Raw genomic sequence first — 24,343 nt, forward strand, 5'->3', positions numbered from 1 at the left:
TACTATCCTTTTACTCTTAATATACTTGTAGAAAGCCTTCGGGCTTACCTTCACATTATCTGCCAAAGCAACTTCATGTCTTCTTTTTGCCTTCCTGATTTCCTTCTTTAGTATTTTCTTACATTTTCTATACTCTACAATTATCTCACTTGCTCCTTGTTGCCTATACCTGCTATACACCTCTCTCTTTTTCTTAACCAGATCGCCAATATCCCTTGAAAACCAAAGTTCTCTATGCTTATTAACTTTGCCTTTAATCCTGACAGGAACATGCAAAATCTGCACTCTCAAAATTTCGCCTTTGAATGCCTTCCACCTACTGAACACATCCTTGCCAGAAAACAACTTATCCAAATCCACTCTTCCTAGATCCTTTCTCATTTCCACAAAATTAGCCTTTCTCCAATTTAGAATCTCAACTCGAGGACCAGACCTATCTTTATCCATAATTAACTTAAAACTAATGACATTGTGGTCACTGGACCCAAAATGTTCGCCGACCTGTCTGGTTCCCTAATAGGAGATCAAGTATTGCATCCTCTCTCGTTGGTACCTCTATATATTGATTTAGAAAACTTTCCTGAACACATTTGACAAACTCCAAGCCATCCAGCCCTTTTACAGTATCGGAGTCCCAGTCAATATGTGGAAAGTTAAAATCTCCTACTATCACAACTTTATGTTTCTTACATCGGTCTGCTATCTCTCTATAGATTTGCTCCTCCAATTCTCTCTGACTACTGGGCGGTCTATAATATAACCCTATTAGTGTGGTCACACCTTTCCCATTCCTCAGCTCCACCCATATGGCCTCTGTAGACGAGCTCTCTGAGCTGTCCTGTCTACGCACAGCTGTGATATTTTCCCTGACTAGTAATGCCACTCCTCCCCCTTTCATCCCTCCCACTCTATCACATCTGAAACAATGGAACCCCAGAACATTGAGCTGCCAGTCCTGCCCCTCCTGCAACCAATTCTCACTAATAGCAATAATGTCGTAATCCCACGTGCCAATGCACGCTCTAAGCTCACCTGCCTTTCCGACAATACTCCTTGCATTGAAATAGATGCACCTGAGAACATTTCTATCACATACAAACCTTTGATTTCTGTCTATACATGCATTCCTCACTTGACTGTTATCCTCCTCCACCTCACTATCTGCTCTAACACTCTGGTTCCCCTCCCTCTGCAAATCTAGTTTAAAACCTCCCGGAGCAGCACTAGCAAACCTACCTGCAAGGATGTTAGTCCCCCTCCAGTTCAGGTGCAAACCGTCCCGTCTGAACAGGTCCCACCTTCCCTGGAATAGAGCCCAATTGTGCAGAAACATGAAGCCCTCCCTCCTACACCATCTCCTTAGCCATGTATTTAGCTGCATTATCTTCCTATTTCTAGCCTCACTAGCACATGGCACAAGTAGCACTCCTGAGGTCGCAACCCTGGAGGTCTTGACCTTCAACTTTGCACCTAACTCCCTAAACTCTCTTTGCAGGACCTCCTCCTCCTTCCTATCCACGTCATTGGTACCTACATGGACCACGACATCTGGCTGCTCACCCTCCCTCCTGAGAATACTGAGAACTCGATCCGAGATATCGCGGACCCTGGCACCAGGAGGCAACAGACCATCCGGGATTCTCAATCTTGCCCACAGAACCTCTTATCTGTCCCCCTAACTATTGAATTCCCTATCACTACTGCTCTCCTCTTTTCCTTCCTTCCTTTCTGAGCTGAGGGTCCAGTCTCGGTGCCAGAGACGCAACCACTACAACTTGTCCCTGGTAGGTCGTCCCCACCAACAGTATCCAAAACGGTATACCTATTGTTGATGGGAACAGCCACAGGGGTGCTCTGCTCTTTCTGTCTATTCCCCTTCCCTCTCCTGACAGTCACCAAGCTTCCTGCCTCCTGACTTTTAGGGGTGACTGTCTCCCTGAAACTCCTATTACTGTTTCTGCCTCCCGAATGATCCGAAGGTCATCCAGCTCCAGCTCCAGTTCCCTAGCTTGGTTTGTCAGGAGCTGCAGCTGGATGCATCTTTTGCAGATGTGGTCATCAGGGACAATTGTGCTGTCCCAGAGTTCCCACATGCTGCATTCGGAGCACTCGACTGCCCTAACTGCTGCCTCCATTACCTACTCCTAATTTAATTAAAGGAACTTACCCGGCCTTACCTCACTGGGAGCAAGCTCATCCTCAGCATCTGCTCGCCAAAGCCTCAAAGCTGTTTTCAATCTCCCGACTGCCTCGCCTCTCGCGCTGTTTTCAATCTCCCGACTGCCTCGCCTCTCGCGCTGTTTTCAATCTCCCGACTGCCTCGCCTCTCGCGCTGTTTTCAATCTCCCGACTGCCTCGCCTCTCGCGCTGTTTTCAATCTCCCGACTGCCTCGCCTCTCGCGCTGTTTTCAATCTCCCGACTGCCTCGCCTCTCGCGCTGTTTTCAATCTCCCGACTGCCTCGCCTCTCGCGCTGTTTTCAATCTCCCGACTGCCTCGCCTCTCGCGCTGTTTTCAATCTCCCGACTGCCTCTCCTCTCGCGCTGTTTTCAATCTCCCGACTGCCTCTCCTCTCGCGCTGTTTTCAATCTCCCGACTGCCTCTCCTCTCGCGCTGTTTTCAATCTCCCGACTGCCTCTCCTCTCGCGCTGTTTTCAATCTCCCGACTGCCTCTCCTCTCGCGCTGTTTTCAATCTCCCGACTGCCTCTCCTCTCGCGCTGTTTTCAATCTCCCCATATCCATCGAGGTCAGTGACAATCACTGTGAATAGATTTTCCCAGAACAAGAACACAGGCTACTCTAGATTTCAGCTCTCCAATTATACTGGCTACCCTCTTTCTTATTGCTTAAAGCCAATTACAAAATCATCCTGAGGCAAGTCCAAAGTAATTTTAACTTAGTTACAAGTCTGCTGCCTTCAAATTCACCTTATCCAGTCACTATTAACATTCTGAAATAATTCAATAAATTAACTTGCAATGAAAGCCTTCATTCTCATTAAATATTCAAATCACTCTTTTATAATAAACTCCAATATTTTTCTTACCAGATGTCAAATGAATGACTTCTAATTCTTAAGATTGTGTTTGACTTTCTAACATTGGTCTTTTTCAATCAGTTGCTGTTAATATACTCCCCCCTCTATTTTTCTTCAATTTCTTGCATATTTTTGGTTGGTTTTCATCTCCTGCTGTACCTTATGCATCCTTAAGCATTCCAGATTTTCAAAATGTATTTTATATCTGATCTGTAATTTCTCAAATCATCCTGGAAGCATCATTAGTAATAAATCTGTGTGGTAACTTCCATTTTCACCAAAGTAAAAGGGATAGCAACCTACACTCTCTTACTGCATCGATAGCATTGTAGACATTTTACACACAGTAGTCATTGAAATAGTAATAATCCCACACTTCTACAGGAGTCATACCAAACCAAGCAAGGTACAGAAAACCATCACTCGCTTTCACAAAAGTTAGTACAATAATGGCATTGATAATTGAACCAACAATTTTGCAATCTAGTGACATTTGTACAGGCAAATGGAACAAAGGTAATTTCATAAAACACAACTAAATTTCTACTTCATAAGGGGAAAAGTCAATGCCAACTAGCTACACTCAAGGTATTCAGAAGTATTCTCAAAGTGAATTGCGAGACAATGCTTGAGAATGTGACAGACAGCAATTTCATAAGCAAATTAAATATTTTCAAGAAAAGGCAGTCATCATTTTAAATCCAGTTAGAGTATTACAATGTACATCCAACGTGCCATAAAATGCACAACACAGTTCACAATATCTTGTCTAATGCCATTTAAATTAAAATCTAATAAAGCATCTTTGGGATAGGGGACTTTAATCATTGAGAAATTATCACAGCTCATCTGCATAACCTTGTCATGCATTATTGGGCAACTTCAAAATGTGCAGTGGGTGGTTTGTAAACAAAAGCACAATTTAGGAATGATTAGACTTCTTCAACAGGCATCATTCAATCCTCAAGACACCTCAACATTCCTTCCTAGAAACATGCTTCAAAGAAAAACTATCCTCCCCAAACAGATGCAAAAATCTGAGAATTCAGCTGTCAAACCAATTACTGACAGTACTCAGTATAATGCATTCCCCAGGTTCATCTTCAAAACGTATTTGTAATACTCAAAGAAATTAAGGTCAAATTTTATAATAATTTTGCATGTTTTATTTGCATGCTTTAGTGAGAAAAGTACACTGCACCATTTTCTGTTGGCTACTTGAGTATACAGTTGCAAACTTTACTAGATAACCAGTGGAGTCCATGTTCATTGTTCATCAGGTGTTTGAGCAAGGCTTTGAAATTTAACTGCTATCCCAGCCTTCTCTTATGGGCACAACTCAGTTACTTTCTTTGAGAATCTATGCAATTGGAACAGTTAGTAAATTGTTTTAAGTCAATTAGAGGCCAATACATTGTTTTTAAAAGTGAAACTTTCTCCATCTCTCAAAACCAAAGTTTAGATTATTCCTCCTAATTCCGACATCAGCTTTCCTTGTAAAACATCACCTTACACAAAAGTTGTAACATAAACCACCTTTACTGCAGTAAAACATCCCAAGTTGTTTCAGGAGGATAATAATCAGACAAAAATTAACACTATCCTGAGATAATTGATATCTTCAGTAAGACAGTTGCTTTATTATTTGCACTTTACAGCCTTCCAGACTGAATATTGAATTCAACAACTTTAGATCATGAACTCTCTCCTCCATTCCCACTCCCTTTCTCCAATAATTTATATATATTTTTCTTTTCCCACCTATTTCCATTATTTTTAAATATATTGTTTTATCTCTACCTTTTAGCCTATTTTGATCCCTTCCCCCCACCCCACCCCTACTGGCTATCTGTACTTTGCTCGTTCTGCTTTCTACCCTTACTGTCACCATTAGCACATATCTTAGCTAATATCACCACCGTCAACACCTCTTTGTCCTTTTGTCTATGACATCTTTTGGCAATCTCCACCTAACACTGGCCCTCTATCCAGCTCTACCTGTCCCACCACCCCTTAAATCAGCTTATATTTTATCTCTTTTCTATTTTTCCTTAGTTCTGATGAAGTGTCATTCGGACTCGAAACGTTAACTGTATTCCTCTCCGCAGATGCTGTCAGACCTGCTGAGTTTTTCCAGGTAATTTTGTTTTTGCTTTGTTATTTGTGTTGTTCTGACCTTCTGGCAGTTAAATCTATCTGTTTGACGACAATGTTTACATCTCCAATACAAGAAGACATGACAGGTTTTGTTCTGGTCTGAGACCACTAGGGAACTTTCACCATCTGATTCAAATCTGTGAAATGATGAGCAAATGGTTGTTTGTGCAAACCAGGGGTGAAGGTCATAGAATATGGGACATTATGTAATGGACAGCTAATAATGAGACCTCTGTCATGTGAAGTTAGGAAGAGCCGGTGCTGAGCACAGTGCTACTGTGCTCAGAAACTATCAAATGAGACCTTCCACAAACTTTGTATTATCATGTGTATTCTGCTTGAGTACCATTTCCTCTAATAAATCTATAAGCGAAAGACACTGCATCCAAAACTCTCATCCTGGCCCACAGATAGCAGCTCTAAGCTCATCTCTTCAGTTATCAATACTATAGTGGACAAAACATAAAGAATACTAAGCATTATGAAATTAACTTAATACAACCAGCACAATTTCTTTTCATACCCTATTACAAAAAGGGCCCATTCCACAAGTTCACTTCAGGGAATGTTACATCAACGTACAAATAATTTCTCTCGGTTTATGGCTCTCATCCAAACAGCCAGGACAGAAGCTTTTCCCACACCGTTCCTCTACAACCTTTCTGCTGTTCTGACCGACTTATGCTGTGTGTTATACGAACATATAAATTAGGAGGAGCAGGCCATTTGGCTCCTTGAGCCTGCTCCACCATTTGATAAGGTCATGGCCTCAACTCTGCTTTCCTCTCTACTCCCTATACCTTTTGACTCCCTTGTCAATCAAGAGTCAATCTAAGCCAGCCTTAAAAATATTCAATGGCCCTGCCTCCAGAGCTCTCTGGGGAAGAGAATTCCACAGGCTAATAACTTTCAGAGAAAATATTTCCCCTTATCTCTGTATTAAATGGGAGACTCCTTATTATTAAACTGTGTCCCCTAGTTTTGTCCCTCTCATAAGGGGAAACATCCTCTCAGCATTCACCTTGTCAAGTCCTCATCTTCAATAGGACTGCCTCTCATTCTTCTAAACTCCAACCAGTCCCAACCTTTCCTCACTAGATAACCTGTTCATCCCAAGAATCAGTCAAGTGAGCCTTCTCTGAACTGCAAATAGGAGACCGAAACTATACATAGTACTCCAAGTGTGGTCTCAACATGACATCTGCACAGCTCCAGCAAACTTCCTTACTTTTATATTCCATTCCCCTGCAACGGACAATAACATTCCATGTGCCTTCCTAATCACTTGCTGCACCTGCATACTAATGTTGAGATTCCTGTACCGGGGCACCCAGATCCCTCTGTACTGCAGAGTTCTGCAATCTCTCTCCATTTAAATAACATACTGTTTTCCTATTCTTCCTACCAAAGTGAACAAGCTCACATTTTCCCACATTATACTCCATCTGCCAAATTTTTGCCCACTCTTAACCTATCTTTATCCCTTTGCAGACTCCTTATGTCCTCTTCACAACTTACTCTCTTACCTAAAACAAAAACAGAAAGTGTGGAAAGCGAAACAGAGTTAACATCAAGTCCAATATAACTCTTCTTTGGAACTCAGAACAGCTCTAAAGTTTTATTGGACTTAAATTATCGATGCCTTTTTCACTCCACAGATGCTGTTAGACCTGCTGAGTTTTTCCAGTTTTCCATTTTCCAAAAATGACCCATTTATCCCTACTCTCCACATCCTAATAGCTAACCAATCCCTTATCCATGCTAATATGTTACCCCTACGCCATAAGTTCTTATTTTGTGTAGTAACTTTTAATGTGGCACCTTATCAAAAGCCTTTTAGGAATCAAAGTATATTACATCTTTTCACTCCCCTTTATCCATATTGCTTGTTATTTCCTCAAAGGTCTTGAATAAATTAGTCAATTACGATTTCCCTTTCACAAAACCATGTTGACGCTACCTGATTGCATTAAGATTTAAGGTTCCTGCTATAACCTCCTCAATACCAGGTTCTAGCATTTTTCCAATGATAGATGTTAAGTTAGCTGGCCTGTAGTTTCCTGCTTTCTGTCTCCCTCCTTTCTTGAATAGGGGAGATACATTCGCTAATTTCCAATCTGACCTTTCCAGAATCAAGGGAATTTTGGAAAATTAAAACCAATGCATCTACAATCTCTGCAGCCACTTCTTTTAAGACGTGAGGGTGCAGGCCATCAGGTCCTGAGGACCTGTCAGCCTTTAGTTCTAACAGTTGTCTCAGCACCCTTTCCCTTCTAATTGTTTTAAGTTAATCCATCTTGATTTACAAGCACTGAGGATGTTATTTGTGTCTTCTACAATGAAGATAGACGCAAAATATCTGTTCATCACTTCTGCCATTACTAACATCCAGGGAATCAATGCTCACTTTAGTTACTCCCTATTTAAATAGAATGTTGAATTATGAGAAGCCGCTCTTCAAAAATAATCAGAGATCAAAGAAGTTTGTGAACACTATAGCTCTAGATTTCTCCTGAATGACTAAAGAAGGCCAACAAGTAGACCATGGTTTGTGAACAATTCAAAATTTTTGCCCATTCACATATAAAACATATGTGAATTGCCATGGTATTCCATACAAATCTCAAGTGCAGCTGAGCCCTCAGCTTAGTGAGAAACATAAGAATGCACCTTAAAAGAGCAATTTGATTGGCTTCCTTTGTTCTGCCCTTTAAATGGTAGATTTTGGAACCTATAGATGCTCAACTTTAGCAGTATCTCTCATTATTTTCCTCATGTACCTATTCAGCTGTGATTTGTCAAATATGAAATTTGAGCCTATCAGGTGGCAGCATGACCAAGCAACATGAAAGTCTGCATCCTTGATGCCTAAAGTAGGAAGGACCAAAGGTGCATTAGACATAATACATTAATATGTACAGACAGTAATTGAACATTGCACAGCTCACACTAAACCAAATAAATTAACAAGACTGTTAAATTGTGTGACATGCAATCTACATAAAAATTCTTAAGTCCACTCACAGTTATTAATGGTTTCCATTATAAAATTTCGATGTCCATATTCTTAACAGGAGTTACCTATGTAAGCTGGTTTTGCTTTAATGACACCTGTTCTTAGTGGAGCCAGTACAGTCTCACCACTGAGATGGCAGTGTGCTTACAGCAATGCAAGTTTACATAGGCAGTTCCCATTATAGTTGTGACCACAGAAATTTGTAAATATAAATATAAAAATGACATTGTAGAACTTTAACATGGTAATTGAATTCTGCTATACTCCCTGTTCCAATTGTTGCTTAATTTCCAACCTTGTGATATCCAAAAAATACATTTGTTCTTAACTTGCTAATGTAGAACTTCTTGGGGGATTAATAAGTATATTATAATGTCATTTAACTCCATTGGCATTGCCTACAGAAAAAAATTCCTCCCCTGATACTGTCATCTTTACAGCATGTTTTTTGTGGCATTTGGCCTGTATGGTTGCCACAAAATTTCTCTTTGAGAGAGTTTGATTCACTCATCTCTATTGCACTCTCCAAAACTCTCCTTCACTTCCTTTTTTTTTATGTCTTCAACCTTTGTATGTTTTTCATATATCCTTGTTCGCATGTGTAGTCAATTCTCACCTCAACTCTTTAAAAGCCTACACACTACCAAGTGTTACGACCGCAGCTGACGTTTATACAAATACATGCATCTAGCACCTTTATCTTTCATCTCTCTGATCCCACAGACAAGCTATCATTGCTAACCGTCCCCCAGTTTACACACAGACACACAGACATTTACAGAATACTGCTATATTCCCAAAAAGATCCATCTTCACACTAGGAAGGTGGTAACACGGAGATTCTGCAACTTGGATAAGGGGAGAGATGGTGACGTAGTGATAATGCCACTGAACCAGTAATCCAGATGCCCAGGTTAATGCTCTGGGAACACAGGTTCAAATCCCACCTTGGCAACTGGTGGAATTTGAATTCAATTAATAAATCTGGATTCAAAAAGTTAGTCTCAATAATGATTTTTATCACCAATAATGGTGACTGTGAAACCCTCAACGATTGTTGTAAAAACCCATCTGTTCACTAACGTCCTTTAAGGAAGGGAATCTGCCATCCTTACCTTACTCTGGCCTACAGAACCATGTAGTTGATGCTTAACTGCCATCTGAAATGGCCTTGCAAGCCACTCAGTTCAAGGGCATTTATGATGGGCAACAAATGCTTGCCTCGCCAGCAAGCAATGTATGAAAGAATACATTTTTAAAATGAAAGTGGTAATAAGGAGAGAAGGGGCACCCAGTTAGAAGGAAACAAGAGGTTGGGGCTAGTGTATTGAGTGATTGGGTAGCAGTTGAGTTTGAGTTCAAGGTGCTGGCTGTTGGCCTGGGTGAGCGGAGTATTGGAAGAAAAAGTTCAACAGGTCAAATGGTCTTTTTTTTAAATTCTTTACTATTTTTTAAAGTTTTTACAAAATTTTTGGTGATAAGTTACATTTTCAAAATCAGCATCAATGAATTCAAGGTCGAACTTGCAGTGCAGCAAAGTCTTAAATATATGACAGAATGATCAGTTACAGCTGAATTACAGTTTGTCCCACTAAAATCTCTTCCAAAACTATTTTTCATCTCAGCAAAATTATGACACAGTAAGATTAATTAGCGTTAACCGCATCTATTCTCTTTCGACAGTGAGAAAATGTTTCATTTCTCCAACAGTTTCATTGCCTCACACAAAAGATAGTCAAAACCCACCACATTAAACACTTCCCAACCTCCAAATGCACAGTCATCTCAAAAGATAGATTCTGAGATTTTCAAATATGTTCGCTCCCCCAAATAAAGTGAAAGAACACATCAGGACCATAAGGTTCACTGGCAGTGCCATTATGGAAAAGAAAGCTAAACAGAAGCAATGGCAAATCACTTCACTATCACCTTCTCTTGGCTACAGAGATCACCACATACATAATTGGTTGGTGGAAGTCAGCGCTTCTAAAAATAAATAAGTTTTTGCCACATTTCTCAAAGACCAATAATCTAGCTCCATCTAGTGGATAAACTAAACTTCAGCAAATTAAATATCAGCAGTGATCTTGTCATCAAAACTCATTGTTTAGCGGTATAAAAACCTGAGGGAGCCTGATATTGTTCAGGTCCACTTTTCTCTTTCCTGAAACAATCAGCTTCACTTATGATAGTTACAGCAAATGCTGTGCAATAATAGAATGAATTAAATTGCAGCATTTCTAACCTGGATGTAGACCAATTGAAAAGATTATGGTGCTCTTGGAAGGTTTAAATAGATGAAGCACTTGTTACTATAATCTATTAGAAGATGATAGATCCCGAGATGGTCAAATAACGAAGGGCAAAATCTGTTTATAAAATTTTGTTGCCTGAGACCAGAGATTCAGCTGGACAAGTAAAATAATGGCTTATTTATTTTAAGCATAAATTATAGAATGGTTACAGCATAGTTGAAAGCAATGACATGAAATTCTTACTGCCCATCATTGTACAGCAGTCACATTCAATACTTAAGCATCAAGTTCCACTAATTCTTTAATAATTAACCTTCAAATTACATTTTGAGTATTACTATTTACAGATGTACATTTTCAAGGTTTTATTCCCCGTCTCTATCACTTCCCTTCCTTCCTCTCAGGAAAAAGTCAGATATTTTCACAAGGTGTGGAGTAGGAGGTGGCTTCAGTGGTAACCAATGCCCTGATATGTCGCCCAAATGGCCTTTTTCAGTGAGCCTGAAAGGAAGCGTCTGCAGGGTATTTAACACAGCAGCGAGGTCAACACTGCCCTCATCCAGAACATGCACATGTATAGCTCAACAGGTTGGAGTCAGGAGCAGGGAGCGCAGACGACTTTCCCCTTCCTGAAAACTGGGCATTGAGGCAAATTATAGCACTAGCTACTGCTGCCCCAGCTGAGATCCAGTGACAGCACTGACCAAAGGTAAAACTTCGAGCCATTGTGGTCTGCATGGCTCAGCCACTCATTAACATAAGCAGCATCCCATCCAATAGCAATTCCGATAAACATACGAACATGGAACTGCAGTAGGCCATTCGGTCCCTCGAGACTGCTGCACCATTTAATAAGATCCGATAGAAATCTCAAATCTGCATCCCACCTACCCCTGCTAACCTATCACCCCCTTGTTTGCCAAGAATCTATCCACCTCTGCCTTAAAAATGTTCAAAGGCTGTCTTCCTGAAAAGACGGTGGAAGCAGAGTCCCAAAGACTCACAAGAAAAAGTTTCACCTCATCTCCGCTTCAAATTGGCGACCCCTTATTTTTAAACAGTGGCCCCTAGTTCTAGATTCTCCCACAAGAGGAAACATCCTCTCCACATCCACCTTGTCAAGACCCCTCAGGATCTTATATGTTTCAATGAAGTTGTCTCTTATTCTTCTAAACTCCAGCGGGTACAAGCCTAGCCTGTCCAATCTTTCCTCATAAGACAACCTATCCATTCCAGTTTTTGGGCTGGTAAACCATCTCCGAACTGCTTCCAACCCATTTATGTCCTTCTTTAAATAAGGTGACTAATACTGCACACAGTACTCTAAATGTGGTCTCATTAGTGCTCTATATAATTGAAGCATAACCTCCCTACTTGTGTATTCAATTCCCCTCACAATAAATGATAATATTCTATTAGCTTTCCTAATTACTTGCTGTACTTGCATACTAGTCTTAATGCGATTCATGCACTAAAACACCCAGATCCTTCTGCATCTCAGAGCTCTACAATCTCTCACCATTTAGATAATATGCTTATTTTTATTCTTCCTGAACAATTTGACATTTTCCCACATTATACTCCATTTGCCAGATCTTTGCCCACTCTATCTTTTTGTAGCCTCCTTTTGTCCTCTTCACAAATTACTTTCCGACCTAACTTTGTGTCATCAACAAATTTGGCAACCATCCTATCCATCCCTTCATCCAAGTCATTTATATAACTTGTAAACAGTTGAGGTCCCAGCACTGATCCCTATGGCACACCACTTGTTACATCTTGCCAACCTGAAAAAGACCCATTTATGCCTACTTTCTGCTTCCTGTTAGCCAGCCAATCTTCTATCCATGCCAATATGTTACTCCCTACACCATGTGCTTTTATTTTCCGCAATAAACTTTGATGTGGCACCTTATCAAATGCTTTCTGGAAATCTAAGTACAGTACAACAACCAATGCCCCTTTATCCACAGCATGTTACTTCTTCCAAGAACTCAAATAAATTGGTTAAACATGATTTCTCTTTCACAAAACCATGTTGACTCTGGCCGATTACCTTGAACTTATCTTCTGTAGCTTCTTTAATAATAGATTCTAACATTTTCCCTATGATAGATGCTAAGTTAACTGGCCTGTAGTTTCCTGCTTTCTGTCTCCCTCCCTTTCTGAATAATGGAATTACATTTGCTACCTTTCAATCTAATGGGACCTTCCCCAAATCTAGGGGTTTTTGGAAAATTAAAACCAATGCATCAACTATCTCATTAACCACTTCTTTTAAGGCCCTAGGATGAAATTTATCAGGACCCGGGCACTTGTCAGCCTGCAGTTCCAACAATTTACTCAGTACCACTTCTCTGGCGATTGTAATTTCCCTGAGTTCCTCCCTCCCTTCCATTTCCTGATTTATAGCTGCTTCTGGGATGTTACTTGTATCCTCTATAGTGAAGATTGATGCAAAATATTTGTTTAATTCATCTGCCATCTCCTTGCCTTGCATTATCAATTCTCCAGGCTCACTTTCTATAGGATGCACACTCACTTTGTTAACTTGTTTCTTTTTAAAATATTTATAGAGACTCTGTTTTTATACTTCTGGCTAGCTTTCTCTCGTGCTCTAATTTTTCCCTTCTTATTAACGTTTTAGTCATCCTTTGCTGTTCCTTATATTCTATCCAATCTTCTGACCTTTCACCTATCTTTGCACAATTATATGCTTTTTCTTTGAGTTTGATACTATCTTTAACCTTTCTAGTTAACACAGATGGTGTGTCCATCCCTTGGACTTTTTTTTACCCGTTCGAATGTATCTATTCTGTGTGTTCTGAAACATCCCCTTATATGTTCGCCACTGCATCTCTATTGACCTCTCACTTAACCTAATTTGCCAATTCACTTTAGCCAGCTCTGCTTTCATGCCCTCATAATTGCCCTTAAGTTAAAAACAGTCTTGGTCCCATTCCTCTCTCCCTGAAAGTAAAATTCAATCATGGTATGATCACTGCTACCTAGGGATGCCTTCACTATAAGTTCATTAATTAATGCCATCTCATTGAGCAATACCAGGTCTAGTGTAGTCTGCTCACTGGTTGTCTCCAGAGCATACTGTTCTAAGAAACTATCCTGGAAACATTCTATGAACTCATCTAGGCTACCTATGCCTATCTGACTTTTCCAGTCTACATGTAGATTAAAATCTCCCATCATTATCGCCATGCCTTTCTGACAAGCCCCCGTTATTTCTTCCTTTATGCTCCACCCTACCATGTGGTTACTATCAGGGGGCCTTTACACAACTCCCACAAGTGACTTCTTGCCTTTACCATTTCTCATCTCTACCCAAACCATTTCCACAGCCTGGTTTCCTGAACTTAGGTCATCCCTCTCTATTGTGCTGATACATGATGCTACATCATTCACTCAGCAATATCACCTAGGTTTATGGCCTTGAGCAACAGCAGGGGAGTTATCCCAAGTGCTCTGGTCAATATTTATCCCCTCAATCAACAAAAAAGCAAATTATCTGATCATTATGACACTGCTAAGAACATAAGAAATAGGAGCAGGAGTAGAAAATATGGCTCCTTGAGCCTACTCCACCATTCAATGTGATCACGGCTGATCATCTGTCTCAACTCCACTTGCCCATCTGCTCCCCATATCCCTTCATTCCCCAAGAGATGAACAATCTGTCTATCTCAATCTTAAATATATTCAACAATGGAGCACACACAATCCTCTGGCATAGGAGAATTGCAAAGAATCACAATCCTTTGAGTGAAGATATTTCTCTTCATCCAAGTCCTAAATGATCATCATCTTATCCTAAGGCAGTGTTCAGTGTTTTAGATTCTCCAGCCAGCCCATCAGTTTCTACCCTGTCAAGCCCCTTCAGAATCTTGTATGTTTCAATGATTTCACCTCTGATACTTCTAAACTCCAAAGCGTACCAGCCAACTTAATGAGCCTCTCATAATAGGACAACCTGCCATCCCAGGTGTCAATATAGAAAAAAATTGCTGTACCACCTCCAATGAAAGTACATACTTCCTTCAATATGGAGACCAAAACTGCACACAGTACTCCAGGTATAATCTCACCAAACCCTACATAACTGTAGCAAGACTTCCTTATTCCTTTGCAATACAGGCCAACATGGCATTTGCCTTCCTAATTACTGTTGTGGGGGCTCGTCGTGCACACATTTCTTACACTACAACCTCAAATATATTTCAGTGGCTGTAAAGCACTTTGGGATGTCCCAAGGCCAGAAAAGGCACTATATAAATGCAAGTTTGTTTTCCATATTGCAATGGGAAAACTAAAACCTCAAACAATTATGAAATTCCAACAAACTTAATAGTAGTGTGCAAATAACTGAGCAGGTCAGGATCATAGAATCATATGATGAATCAGTAGGAGGCCATTCAGCCCAATTTGCATGTGCTAGCTCTTTGAAAGAGCTATCAAATTAATACCATTCATCTGCTCTTTCCCCTTGGCCTTTCAAATTCTTCCCCTTCAAGTATTTATCCAACTCCCTTTTGAACATTGCTTAATCTGCTTCCACTGTGCTGTAAGGGACATCACGGAGAGGGTACAGAATATTCGGCAGAAGTTGCAGTGCACATTGGTAACAATGTCAGAGAAAGGGCACATATTGAAATCCTAACGTGAGAATTTCAGGAGCTAGGGAGCAAGTTAAAAAGTAGGACCTCAAGGGTAATAGTCTCTGGATTACTCCCAGTGCCACATGCTAGCCAAAGCAGAAACAGGAAGACAGGGAGAACCAACACATTATTTGAATCATGGTGCTGGAGGGAAGGGCTTCAGATTCTTGGGGCATGGCACTGGGACCAATTGTGGGACAGAAGGCACCTATTCAAAAGGGATAGGTTGCATCAATGTCCTCGTGGGGAGGTTCACGAGTGTGGTTGCGAAGGGTTTAAATTAAATTGCCAGAGCGGTGTGTGCCAGCATATAGAAGTAAAAAAGAATAAGGTGCATAAAGTGAGAGCTTTGGACAGTGCCAGAGAAGAAAGTAATACCATGTTGGATAGGAGCAGACTAAGAAAGACAAGATTACAATGCAATAAGATAAAGGCAAAATACTGCGGATGCTGGAAATCTAAAACAAAAACAAGAAGTGCTGGAAAAACACAGCAGGTCTGGCAGCATCTGTGGAGAGAAAGACAGAGTTAACCTTTCAAGTCTGTGTGACTCTTCTTCAGAAGTAAAAATATGGTGAAATATATACTGTTTAAGGGGGGGTGGGACAGGTGAAGCTGGATAGAAGGCCAGAGATAGGTGGAGGCAAAGGAGATTGCAAAAGATGTCATAAACAAAAGGTCGAAGAGGTGTTGATGATGGTGATACTAGCTAAAGGAGGTGCTAATGGTGACATTAAGAGTAGAAAGCAGAATGAGCAAGTGACAGATGGCCCTAGTGGGGGTGGGGTGGGGAGAGGGGACAGTGTGGGGAAAAAAGATCGAAATAGACTAGAAGGTGGGGATAAAACAATGAATAAAAATGGAAATAAATTTGAAAAGTAATAATAAAAATAGATGGGAAAAAATATACATAAAAATTAAAAAAATAAATATTTGAAAAAAGGGGACCAAAAAGGGGGAGGGTGGAGGAGAGAGTTCATGGTCTGAAGTTGTTAAACCCAACGTTGTCAGGAAGGCTGTAAAAGTACCTAGTCGGAAGATGAGGTGCTGTTCCTCCAGTTTGCAGTGAGCTGCACTGGAACACTGCAGCAGGCCAAGGACAGACATGTGGGCACGAGAGCAGGGTGGTGTGTTGAAATGGCAAGCGACAGGTAGGTCTGGGTCATGCTTGCGGACAGGCCGAAGGTGTTCCACAAAGCGATCACCCAGTGTACGTTTTGGCCTCTCCAATGTAGAGGAGACTGCATTGGGAGCAAATGCAGTAGACTAAATTAAGGTAAGTGCAAGTGAAGCGCTGCTTCACTTGAAAGGAGTGTTTGGGCCCTTGGATGGTGAGGAGTTGGGGCGGGCGGGGGGCTGGTGGAGTAAAGGGGCAGGTGTTGCACCTTCTGCGATTGCATGGGAAGGTGCCGTGGGAGGGGGTTGAGATGTTGGGGGTGATGTAGGAGTGGACCAGGGTGTCCTGGAGGGAACGATCCCTACAGAACGCCAACAAGGGGGGTGAAGGGAAGGTGTGTTCGGTGGTGGCATCATGCTGGAGTTGGCGGAAATGGCAGAGGATAATTGGATGAAAGGATCATCCTCTGCCATTTCCGCCAACTCCAGCATGATGCCACCACCACACACATTTTTAATTGCCCAAACATCGATTGGAATATATATTAAAGGGTAAGGAGGGAGGGGAATTTCTGAAATGTGCTCAGGAGAACTTCCTTGATCAGTATGTTCTCAGCCCTGCTAGATAGGAGGCATTGCTAGATCTGGTGCTGGGGAACGAAGTGGCCAAGTGTCTGTGGGGGAACTTTTGGGTAACAGTGATGATCATATCATAAGTTTAAGGTTAGTAATGAAGAACAGCAAGGCACAATCAAATATAGAACTTCTAAGTTAAAATAAGACTAATTTCAATGCAATAACAAGGAACCTAGCAGGGAAAATGGAACCAGAGACTGACAGGAAAACTGTAATGGAACAACTGGTGATCTTTAAGGAAAAGATGCTTCAGGTACATTCCAACAAGAGTAAAAGATAAGGAAGTGAAAAACATTGATTCTTGCGGATGGCAGGACACATAGTGACAGTAATTAGCAAAGTATATGGGGTCTTGGGCTTCATTTAGTTACAAGGTTAGGTTGGAAATGCTGGGGTTGTTCTCCTTGGAGCAAAGGGAAATTTTATAGAGGCATAGAAGATTATGACAAGCTTAGACAAGGTAAACAAGGAAAAATTCTTCCCATTAGCTGATTGTACAATGACAAGGGGACACAAATTTAAGGTTTTGGGCAAGATATGCAGGAGGAATGAGAGGAAGAACTTTTTTTATGCAGTGAGTGGTAATGATCTGGAACCCGCTGCCCATGAGGGCGGTGGATGCGGAAATAATCAATTATTTCAAAAGGAAATTGGATGGGCACTAGAAGGAAACAAACTGCTGGACTACAGGGTCCGAGCAGTGCAGCAGGACTGATTTGATTACTCTGCAGGGAGCCAGCATAGGCTTGATGGGTCAAATGGTTTTCTTCTGTGTCATAAATGACAATCTGCAAGAATTATTAAAAATCCAGAAGTACTTCAGGCCATCTCAAAACAGCAAATTACAAGTCCAGGAGTTGCAGAGCCCTGGAAGAGGGGGAAATCACTCTAGCCACTTGCCTTTCTTCCACAGCACTGTCCATGCCTAGGTGGCCTTGGCGAGGGAGCACACAATGCCCACTTTATACATGATGCCTTCTGCAACCAGTACTTACCGCAGTGTATGGAGTATATCTCAGATATCAGCAATGATTTAATGTAATTTTCTTGTTCTCTTGCTCTATTGTACACATTTACTTATTTTGTCCTTTTTTTATTATATTATTGGTGAACTACATGGCACTAGCCATATCGATTTCTTGTTTCCATTTAGTGACACAGGGGCAACTTGAGCTATAGCTCAATCAACAAAGATCTAAAGCACTTCATAGTCAATGATCTGTTCTGAAGTGTGGTCACTGTAATGTAGGGAAATTATATGGTACCATGGCAAATGCTGTTATTCTTCATCTCTGATCTCTCTGACTGACCTTACTGCTGAGTCAACAGTACAATTTTGATAGAAGACACAAATTGTATACAGCAAAATCCCACAAACAACAATGTTATTAATGATCCACAATCTGCTTCAATAACCTTGCTTGAGAAAAAATTATTAGCTAGGACATAGCTCCCCTAAACTTCTTCAATTAGTGCTGTGGGATGTTTCATGCCCACTTGAGGGGGCAGATGGAGCCTCGGTTTAAGGTCTCATCCGAGAGACGGCACATCCAACAGTGCTGTGCTTCCTCATTACCACACTGGACTGACAACCGAGATTGTGTGCTCAAGACTCTAGAATAGGGTTTGAATCCACAACCTGTGACTCAGAGGCATGAAGACCCTAATGGGCTGAGCCCCAAGCTCCTGCCCCCTGCTCAAATAAACTCACACTCACTTACATACAAAGAACAACCAGTTGGAGAGGGGTTCACCCTTTCAGCCAAGGAATCATCAAGCCATTCAAAGGATACTTTTCAATGATTGGGAGGGATTACAAAAGGAAATAACCAACTATTAGCAAATTTTCGATGTAATTACTGCTTCATTGCACAAACAACTGAGTTCATACAAATTGAAGCAGTAACATTTTTAATCAGATGATGAATGCCAGACACAGAACCACCTGCTGTGACCAACACCGTGAGTAGGACACACTTTCTTTAAGGAGAGGTTTAAATCTACATTGAGTTATTGTTAGGCTTTAGTGATAAGGAATGCCTTTGCAGAAAACACGCACTGTGATGTTAATATAACAACTAAAATTTGCAGAGAAATTCCTACTCAATACATTATTCTCAGGTAGAAACTCTTAGTTTCCACAATTTCTATGTTGAAGTTAACTGTCTTGGTGGTACTTCAAATCTAACATCAGGAAATTGTCACAATTAGTAACAAATTCTAAATTACTTTGTGATATAACTGTCCAAACTATAGCATAATATTGATGAAGTCAATAGTCTTTAGCGCTATTTGTTAATTATCGCAAACTGCTTCCGTTAGATTTAACAATGAGAAATGAGACAGATGATAATTGTATACTAACTGTGTTTGATTATGTGCAGATTAATTGGGGTTTCATTTGAGCATATACAAGATACAAAGAGACACTCACTGAAACAGAGGTAGTAGTTGAGTGAGGAGGCAAATTCTTGCAATGTTTCACTCTATAAATAAACATTAGACTGATTAAAGATTAGCTCCAGTACTATCCTTCACCAACTTGCTTTCTGGAATACAATAGCAGATTTAGTTAACAGCACATCAGTATGTGAACATTTACTTAATAGTGATCATAATATAATCAAGTTCCATGTAGGTTTTGGAAGGGAGAAATACGAAATTGGTTCTAAGGTTTAGATAAGGCTGGGTTCAACAGGATGAGATAGAAACTGTCTGCAGTAAACTGGGAAAATCTGTTGACGTGTAAAGTGACAGAAGTTCTGTGGGAGGTGTTCAAAATAAAATTAAATGTGATACAGAACCAATTTATATCTTTAAGGTAACAGCTGTACTTTCCAAAGAAGACAACCATGGATAACTAAAAAGACAGCATAAAACTAAAAGAAAGCACATAACACCAAGCAGTGATTTGGTGATTGGGAAAGATACAAAGTACAGCAAAATAGATAGATAGGATTACAAAAAGGAATACAAAAAGAAACTTGTGAGGGATATCAAAATCAACAAACATCTTTTACAATTTTTTTTTTAAGAATAAGTGGGTAGTCAGGAGCAATGTAGGGCCCTTGAAAACTGACAGCTATGGGATGAGGCTGAATGGCATACACTATGCTGGGGTTCAACTTGTAGCAAATGACAGAAAAATCATAAATAGATTTGTTTAGCTTGCAAAACATTTTCAGAAGTCTAAAGGTTACTGTGCCTGACATATTAAATTATGCAGGATAAGAGATGATAATATAATCATTCAGATTTCAGTGAAAGGTATCAGTACAGTTTTAGTACTCTGCCCTTTCAATTGCTGAGTTCTGTGATGAAACTTAGCCTTTCAAACAGAGATTTTGTCTGAAGAACATTTTGAGTTTTACACTTCTAACATTAGATATAAAAATGGAAAGGTACAGGTCTGACCCTACTGGTGGTTTGGAACATTGAAAAAGGAGACCACCATTTAACCAGTTGAGCCTGGATGAGTAGATAAAGGAGGTGTAGATAAATCCCTCCAATTTCCTCCCTTGCAGTGAGAGGAAGCATTTGAAAATAGATTTGAGAAGCTGGGACTGTTCTCCTTGAAGGAGCAAAGGTTCAGAGGAGATGTCATACAGATATTCAAAATCATAAAGGGCTTGGGCAGAGTAGATAGAGAGAAACTGTTCCCATTGGTGGAAGGATCGAGAGCCAGGGGACACCAACTTAATGGCAAAAGAATAGCAAAATTAGAAAAACCTTTTTTACGCAGCAAATGGTTAGATTCTGAAATTCTCTGCCCGAGAATGTAGTGGAGGTAGATTCAACCATGGCTTTCATAAGGGCATTGGATTATCTGAAGAGGAAAAATTTGGAGGACTATGAGGGAAAGGTGGTGGAATGGCATTCGGTGAACTGCTCTTGCAGAGAGCCAGCACAGATGCAACAGGCTGAAAGGCCTCCTTCTGTGCTGTAACCATTCTATGATTCTATTCTATATTTCCCAAAAGTCATGAGAGGCTATATTATAACTCTTGAACAAATCTTTAATCATTGCACATAGCTCTGGAGATAATGAAAGCTCACTTACACACTGCAGCAACCAACTGATGCACGCTTTTAAGAAAATTCCATTCAACCTTATAACATTCAAAATAAATCAATAAAAAAAAAATATATCTATAATCACAGTAGTAAACAAGCCCATCATTTTGTCTAACAATTATTTGGAAGGTAAAAATACCTTTCTGAATTTTTATACCCCTTTGTGGTTTGTTGTTGTCACCATGTTGGGAGGAGCTGATCTGCCTCAACGCCTGGCTCTAATGACTAGATTCATACATTCCCCTATTAACTCGGTATTATGGGCTAAATCCTGACACAAGCACAGATGCTGCTGAGTTTTTTCCAGCTCTTTCTGTTACTTACTTTTATTTTCAGATATCCAGCAGCCACAGTATTTTGCTTTTATTCAAGCCGATTTTTACTGGCTAATTAACAGCACATTTAAACTACACTGATGCTATTGCTACTCAGGCCAAGTGCTGTGGTATTCCAATATTCCGAGCTATGCAAGTCCATGAAGCAGGTGGCCAAAATTCCCATTACTGAAAGCCACCAATCTCAGATGAGCAACTATTAATGATAAGGAGGGAATCGTGGGCCAGTAATACCAGCCACCTGGGAGTGCCTAAGAAGGGAGGCGGTGGCAAAGTGGTATTGTCACTGGACTGGTATTCCAGAGATCCAGGATAATATTCTGGACTCAGATCCCACCCAATAAAAATCTGGAATTAAAAGTCTGATGATGACCAAGAAACCACTGTCAACTGCCATAAAAACCCATCTGGTTCACTAACATCCTTTAGGGAAGAAAATCTGTCGTCCTTATCTGGTCTGGCCTACATGTGACTCCAGACCCATAGCAATGTGGTTGACTCTTAAAAGCCCTCTGAACAAGGGCAACTAGGGGTGGGCAATAAATGCTGGCCCAGCCAGCGAAGTCCACATCCCATGAGCGAATTATTCTAAAATGCCAAATGAAAACACAATAAAGCAGTAAATGTTTGAAAAATTATTTGTTCAATTTGTTCACACCTTACAACAGCCTGATCTTGTAAAAAGCCAGAGCTTTGGATTGAATAATGTCGGGAGTTAGCTCCAGAAAAACTCTATAACCTCTCTCTGCTTAGCATGTTGTCTTCGGAGGTGCGCAATACAGTCCACCATGTCGTCAATGCAGTCAAATACGTTTTCATGCTGCATCCCAGAGTATGACACCACAGTTTTCCACCTGCTGTATGAACTTTACCTTCACTCCAATCAACAACACTTCTAACTTCCTCACAGGTTTAGCCATACTCGTAGGCTTTGCACATCCTTTCACAGGAAGGTCTTGATGTCAAATGATGGTTTGCCCAGCGCTCCATTATCACACACTCATATGTTCTAACTCCAGATTGGTCAGCGCAGTCATATACTAAGTGTAGACAAATTCAGCTAATCTGGAGCTACCAGTGCTGAATTGCAGGTTATCACGGGCATCGTTCTACAGGACTTACTATTTTGCCGGTGGGAATGGTTGATGACTTCGATGTAACCGGAATTTTCTGTTATCCAAGTTTGACTCATTGCAATTTCACTGTAGTCCCTTCAGATACTTACCCAATTCTCTTTTGAGTCACGATTGAATTTGCTTCTCCACACTCTGAGCAGCATTCCAGACCCTAACTACTTACTGCCTTTTTTTTCCTCATGCCACATCTGATTCTTTTTCCTATCACCTGAATTCAGTGTCTTCTGGTTCTCAACCCTTCCATCAATGGGAACAGTTTCTCCCTATCTACTCTGCCCAGACCCCACATGATTTTGAGGATCTCTATCAGGTCTCCTCTCAGCCTTCCCTTCTGTAAGGAGCAGATCCAGCTTCGCCAATTTGTCCCATGTAACTGAAGTTTCTCATCCCTAGAACCATTCGCGTATATCCTTCATTTTATATAACTCTCCTAATTCATTCTACCAAATTGTATCACCTCACACTTCTCAACATTAAATTTCATCTGCCACACGTCCACCCATTCCAGGAGCCTGCCTATGTCCTCTTGAAGTCTATCATTATCCTCTTCAGTTCACAATAAGACCATAAGACATAGGAGCAGAAGTAGGCCATTCAGTCCATCGAGTCTGCTCCGCCATTCAATGAGATCATGGCTGATCTGATAATCCTCAAGCAAGACTTTCTTCTTTTAATACTCCATTCCCTTTGAAATAAAGGCCAACATTCCATTTGCCTTCCCTATTACCCTGTATAAACTTGTGTGCTAGCTTTTTGTGATTCATGCACAAGGACCCCCAAATCCTTCTGTGCTGCAGCCTTCTGCAGTCTTTCTCCATTTAAATAGTATTCGGCTCCTCTATTCTTCCTGCCAAAGTGCATAACATCACATTTTCCCACATTATATTCCATCAGCCAAGTTTTTGCCCACTCACTTAACCTGTCTATATCCCTCTGTAGACTCTGTGTCATCCTCATCACTTGCCTTCCCACCTATTTTTGCGTCATCCCCAAACTTGTCAATAGTGTATTCACTTCCCTCATCCAAGTCATTAGTATATATTGTAAATAATTGTGGCCCCAGCACTGATCTCTGTGATACTCCACTAGTTATAGGTTGCCATCCTGAAAATGCACCCCTTATCCCAACTCTCTGTCTTCTATTAGTTAGCCAATCCTCTATCCATGCTTATACACTACCCCCAACACCATGGGCTCTTATCTTTATTAAGTAGCCTTATGTGTGGTACCTTATCAAACACCTTTTGATATATATTACATCTACAGGTTCCCCTTTATCTATCCTGCTTATTACCTCCGCAAAGAATTCTAATAAATTTGTCAGGCATGATTTCCCCTTCATGAAGCTATGCTGACTCTTATCGATTATACTATGTATTTCTAAATGCTCTATTACATCCTTTATAATAGACTCTGACATTTTCCCAATGACAGATGTTAAGCTAACTGGCCTATAGTTACCTGTTTTTTGTCGCCCTTCCTTCTTGAATAAGGGTGTTACATTGGCAGTTTTCCAATCCTCTGGTACATTTCCAGGATCTAAGGATTCTTGGAAGATTACTACCAGTGCATTCACTATCTCTGTAGCTACTTCATTTAATATCCTAGGATGCAACCCATCAGGTCCAGGGGTCTTATCAGCCTTTAGCCCCATTAGTTTCCTTAGTACTTTTTTTCTAGTGGTAGTTATTGCATTTATTTCCTTCCCACCCCCACTTTTTTGCCCCTTGATTATTTACTATTTTTGGATTGCTATTCATGTCTTCTACTGTGAAAACTGATGCAAAGTATTTATTCCACTCCTCTTCTATTTCCTGGTTTCCCATTATTATTTCCTCAGCCTCATTCTCTAAGGGGTCTATGTTCACTTTGGCCTCTCTTTTCCTTTTATATATTTCAAGAAGCTCTTAC

At 40.6% G+C, this 24,343-nt stretch overlaps 1 protein-coding gene across 8 annotated transcripts in view; it reads right to left on the reverse strand.

Annotated features, from left to right (window-relative positions):
- Positions 1-24,343, reverse strand: part of psme3ip1 (proteasome activator subunit 3 interacting protein 1) — a 106,543-nt gene that overhangs the window by 80,176 nt on the left and 2,024 nt on the right. For 3 of the 8 annotated variants that reach the window (XM_041191246.1, XM_041191245.1, XM_041191239.1), the window contains one exon: positions 19,322-19,373. The exons of 3 other annotated variants lie outside the window; for them this stretch is intronic. The gene's annotated coding sequence lies outside the window, so the exon portion shown is untranslated. Of the gene's footprint in view, positions 1-2,167; positions 2,309-19,321; positions 19,374-24,343 lie in introns of those variants that run through there. 2 more of the 8 variants (XM_041191242.1, XM_041191244.1) reach the window with 2 other exon arrangements.

The sequence above is a fragment of the Carcharodon carcharias genome, chromosome 7 (assembly GCF_017639515.1).
Source record: "Carcharodon carcharias isolate sCarCar2 chromosome 7, sCarCar2.pri, whole genome shotgun sequence".
In the NCBI taxonomy this organism is placed as follows: Eukaryota; Metazoa; Chordata; class Chondrichthyes; order Lamniformes; family Lamnidae; genus Carcharodon; species Carcharodon carcharias.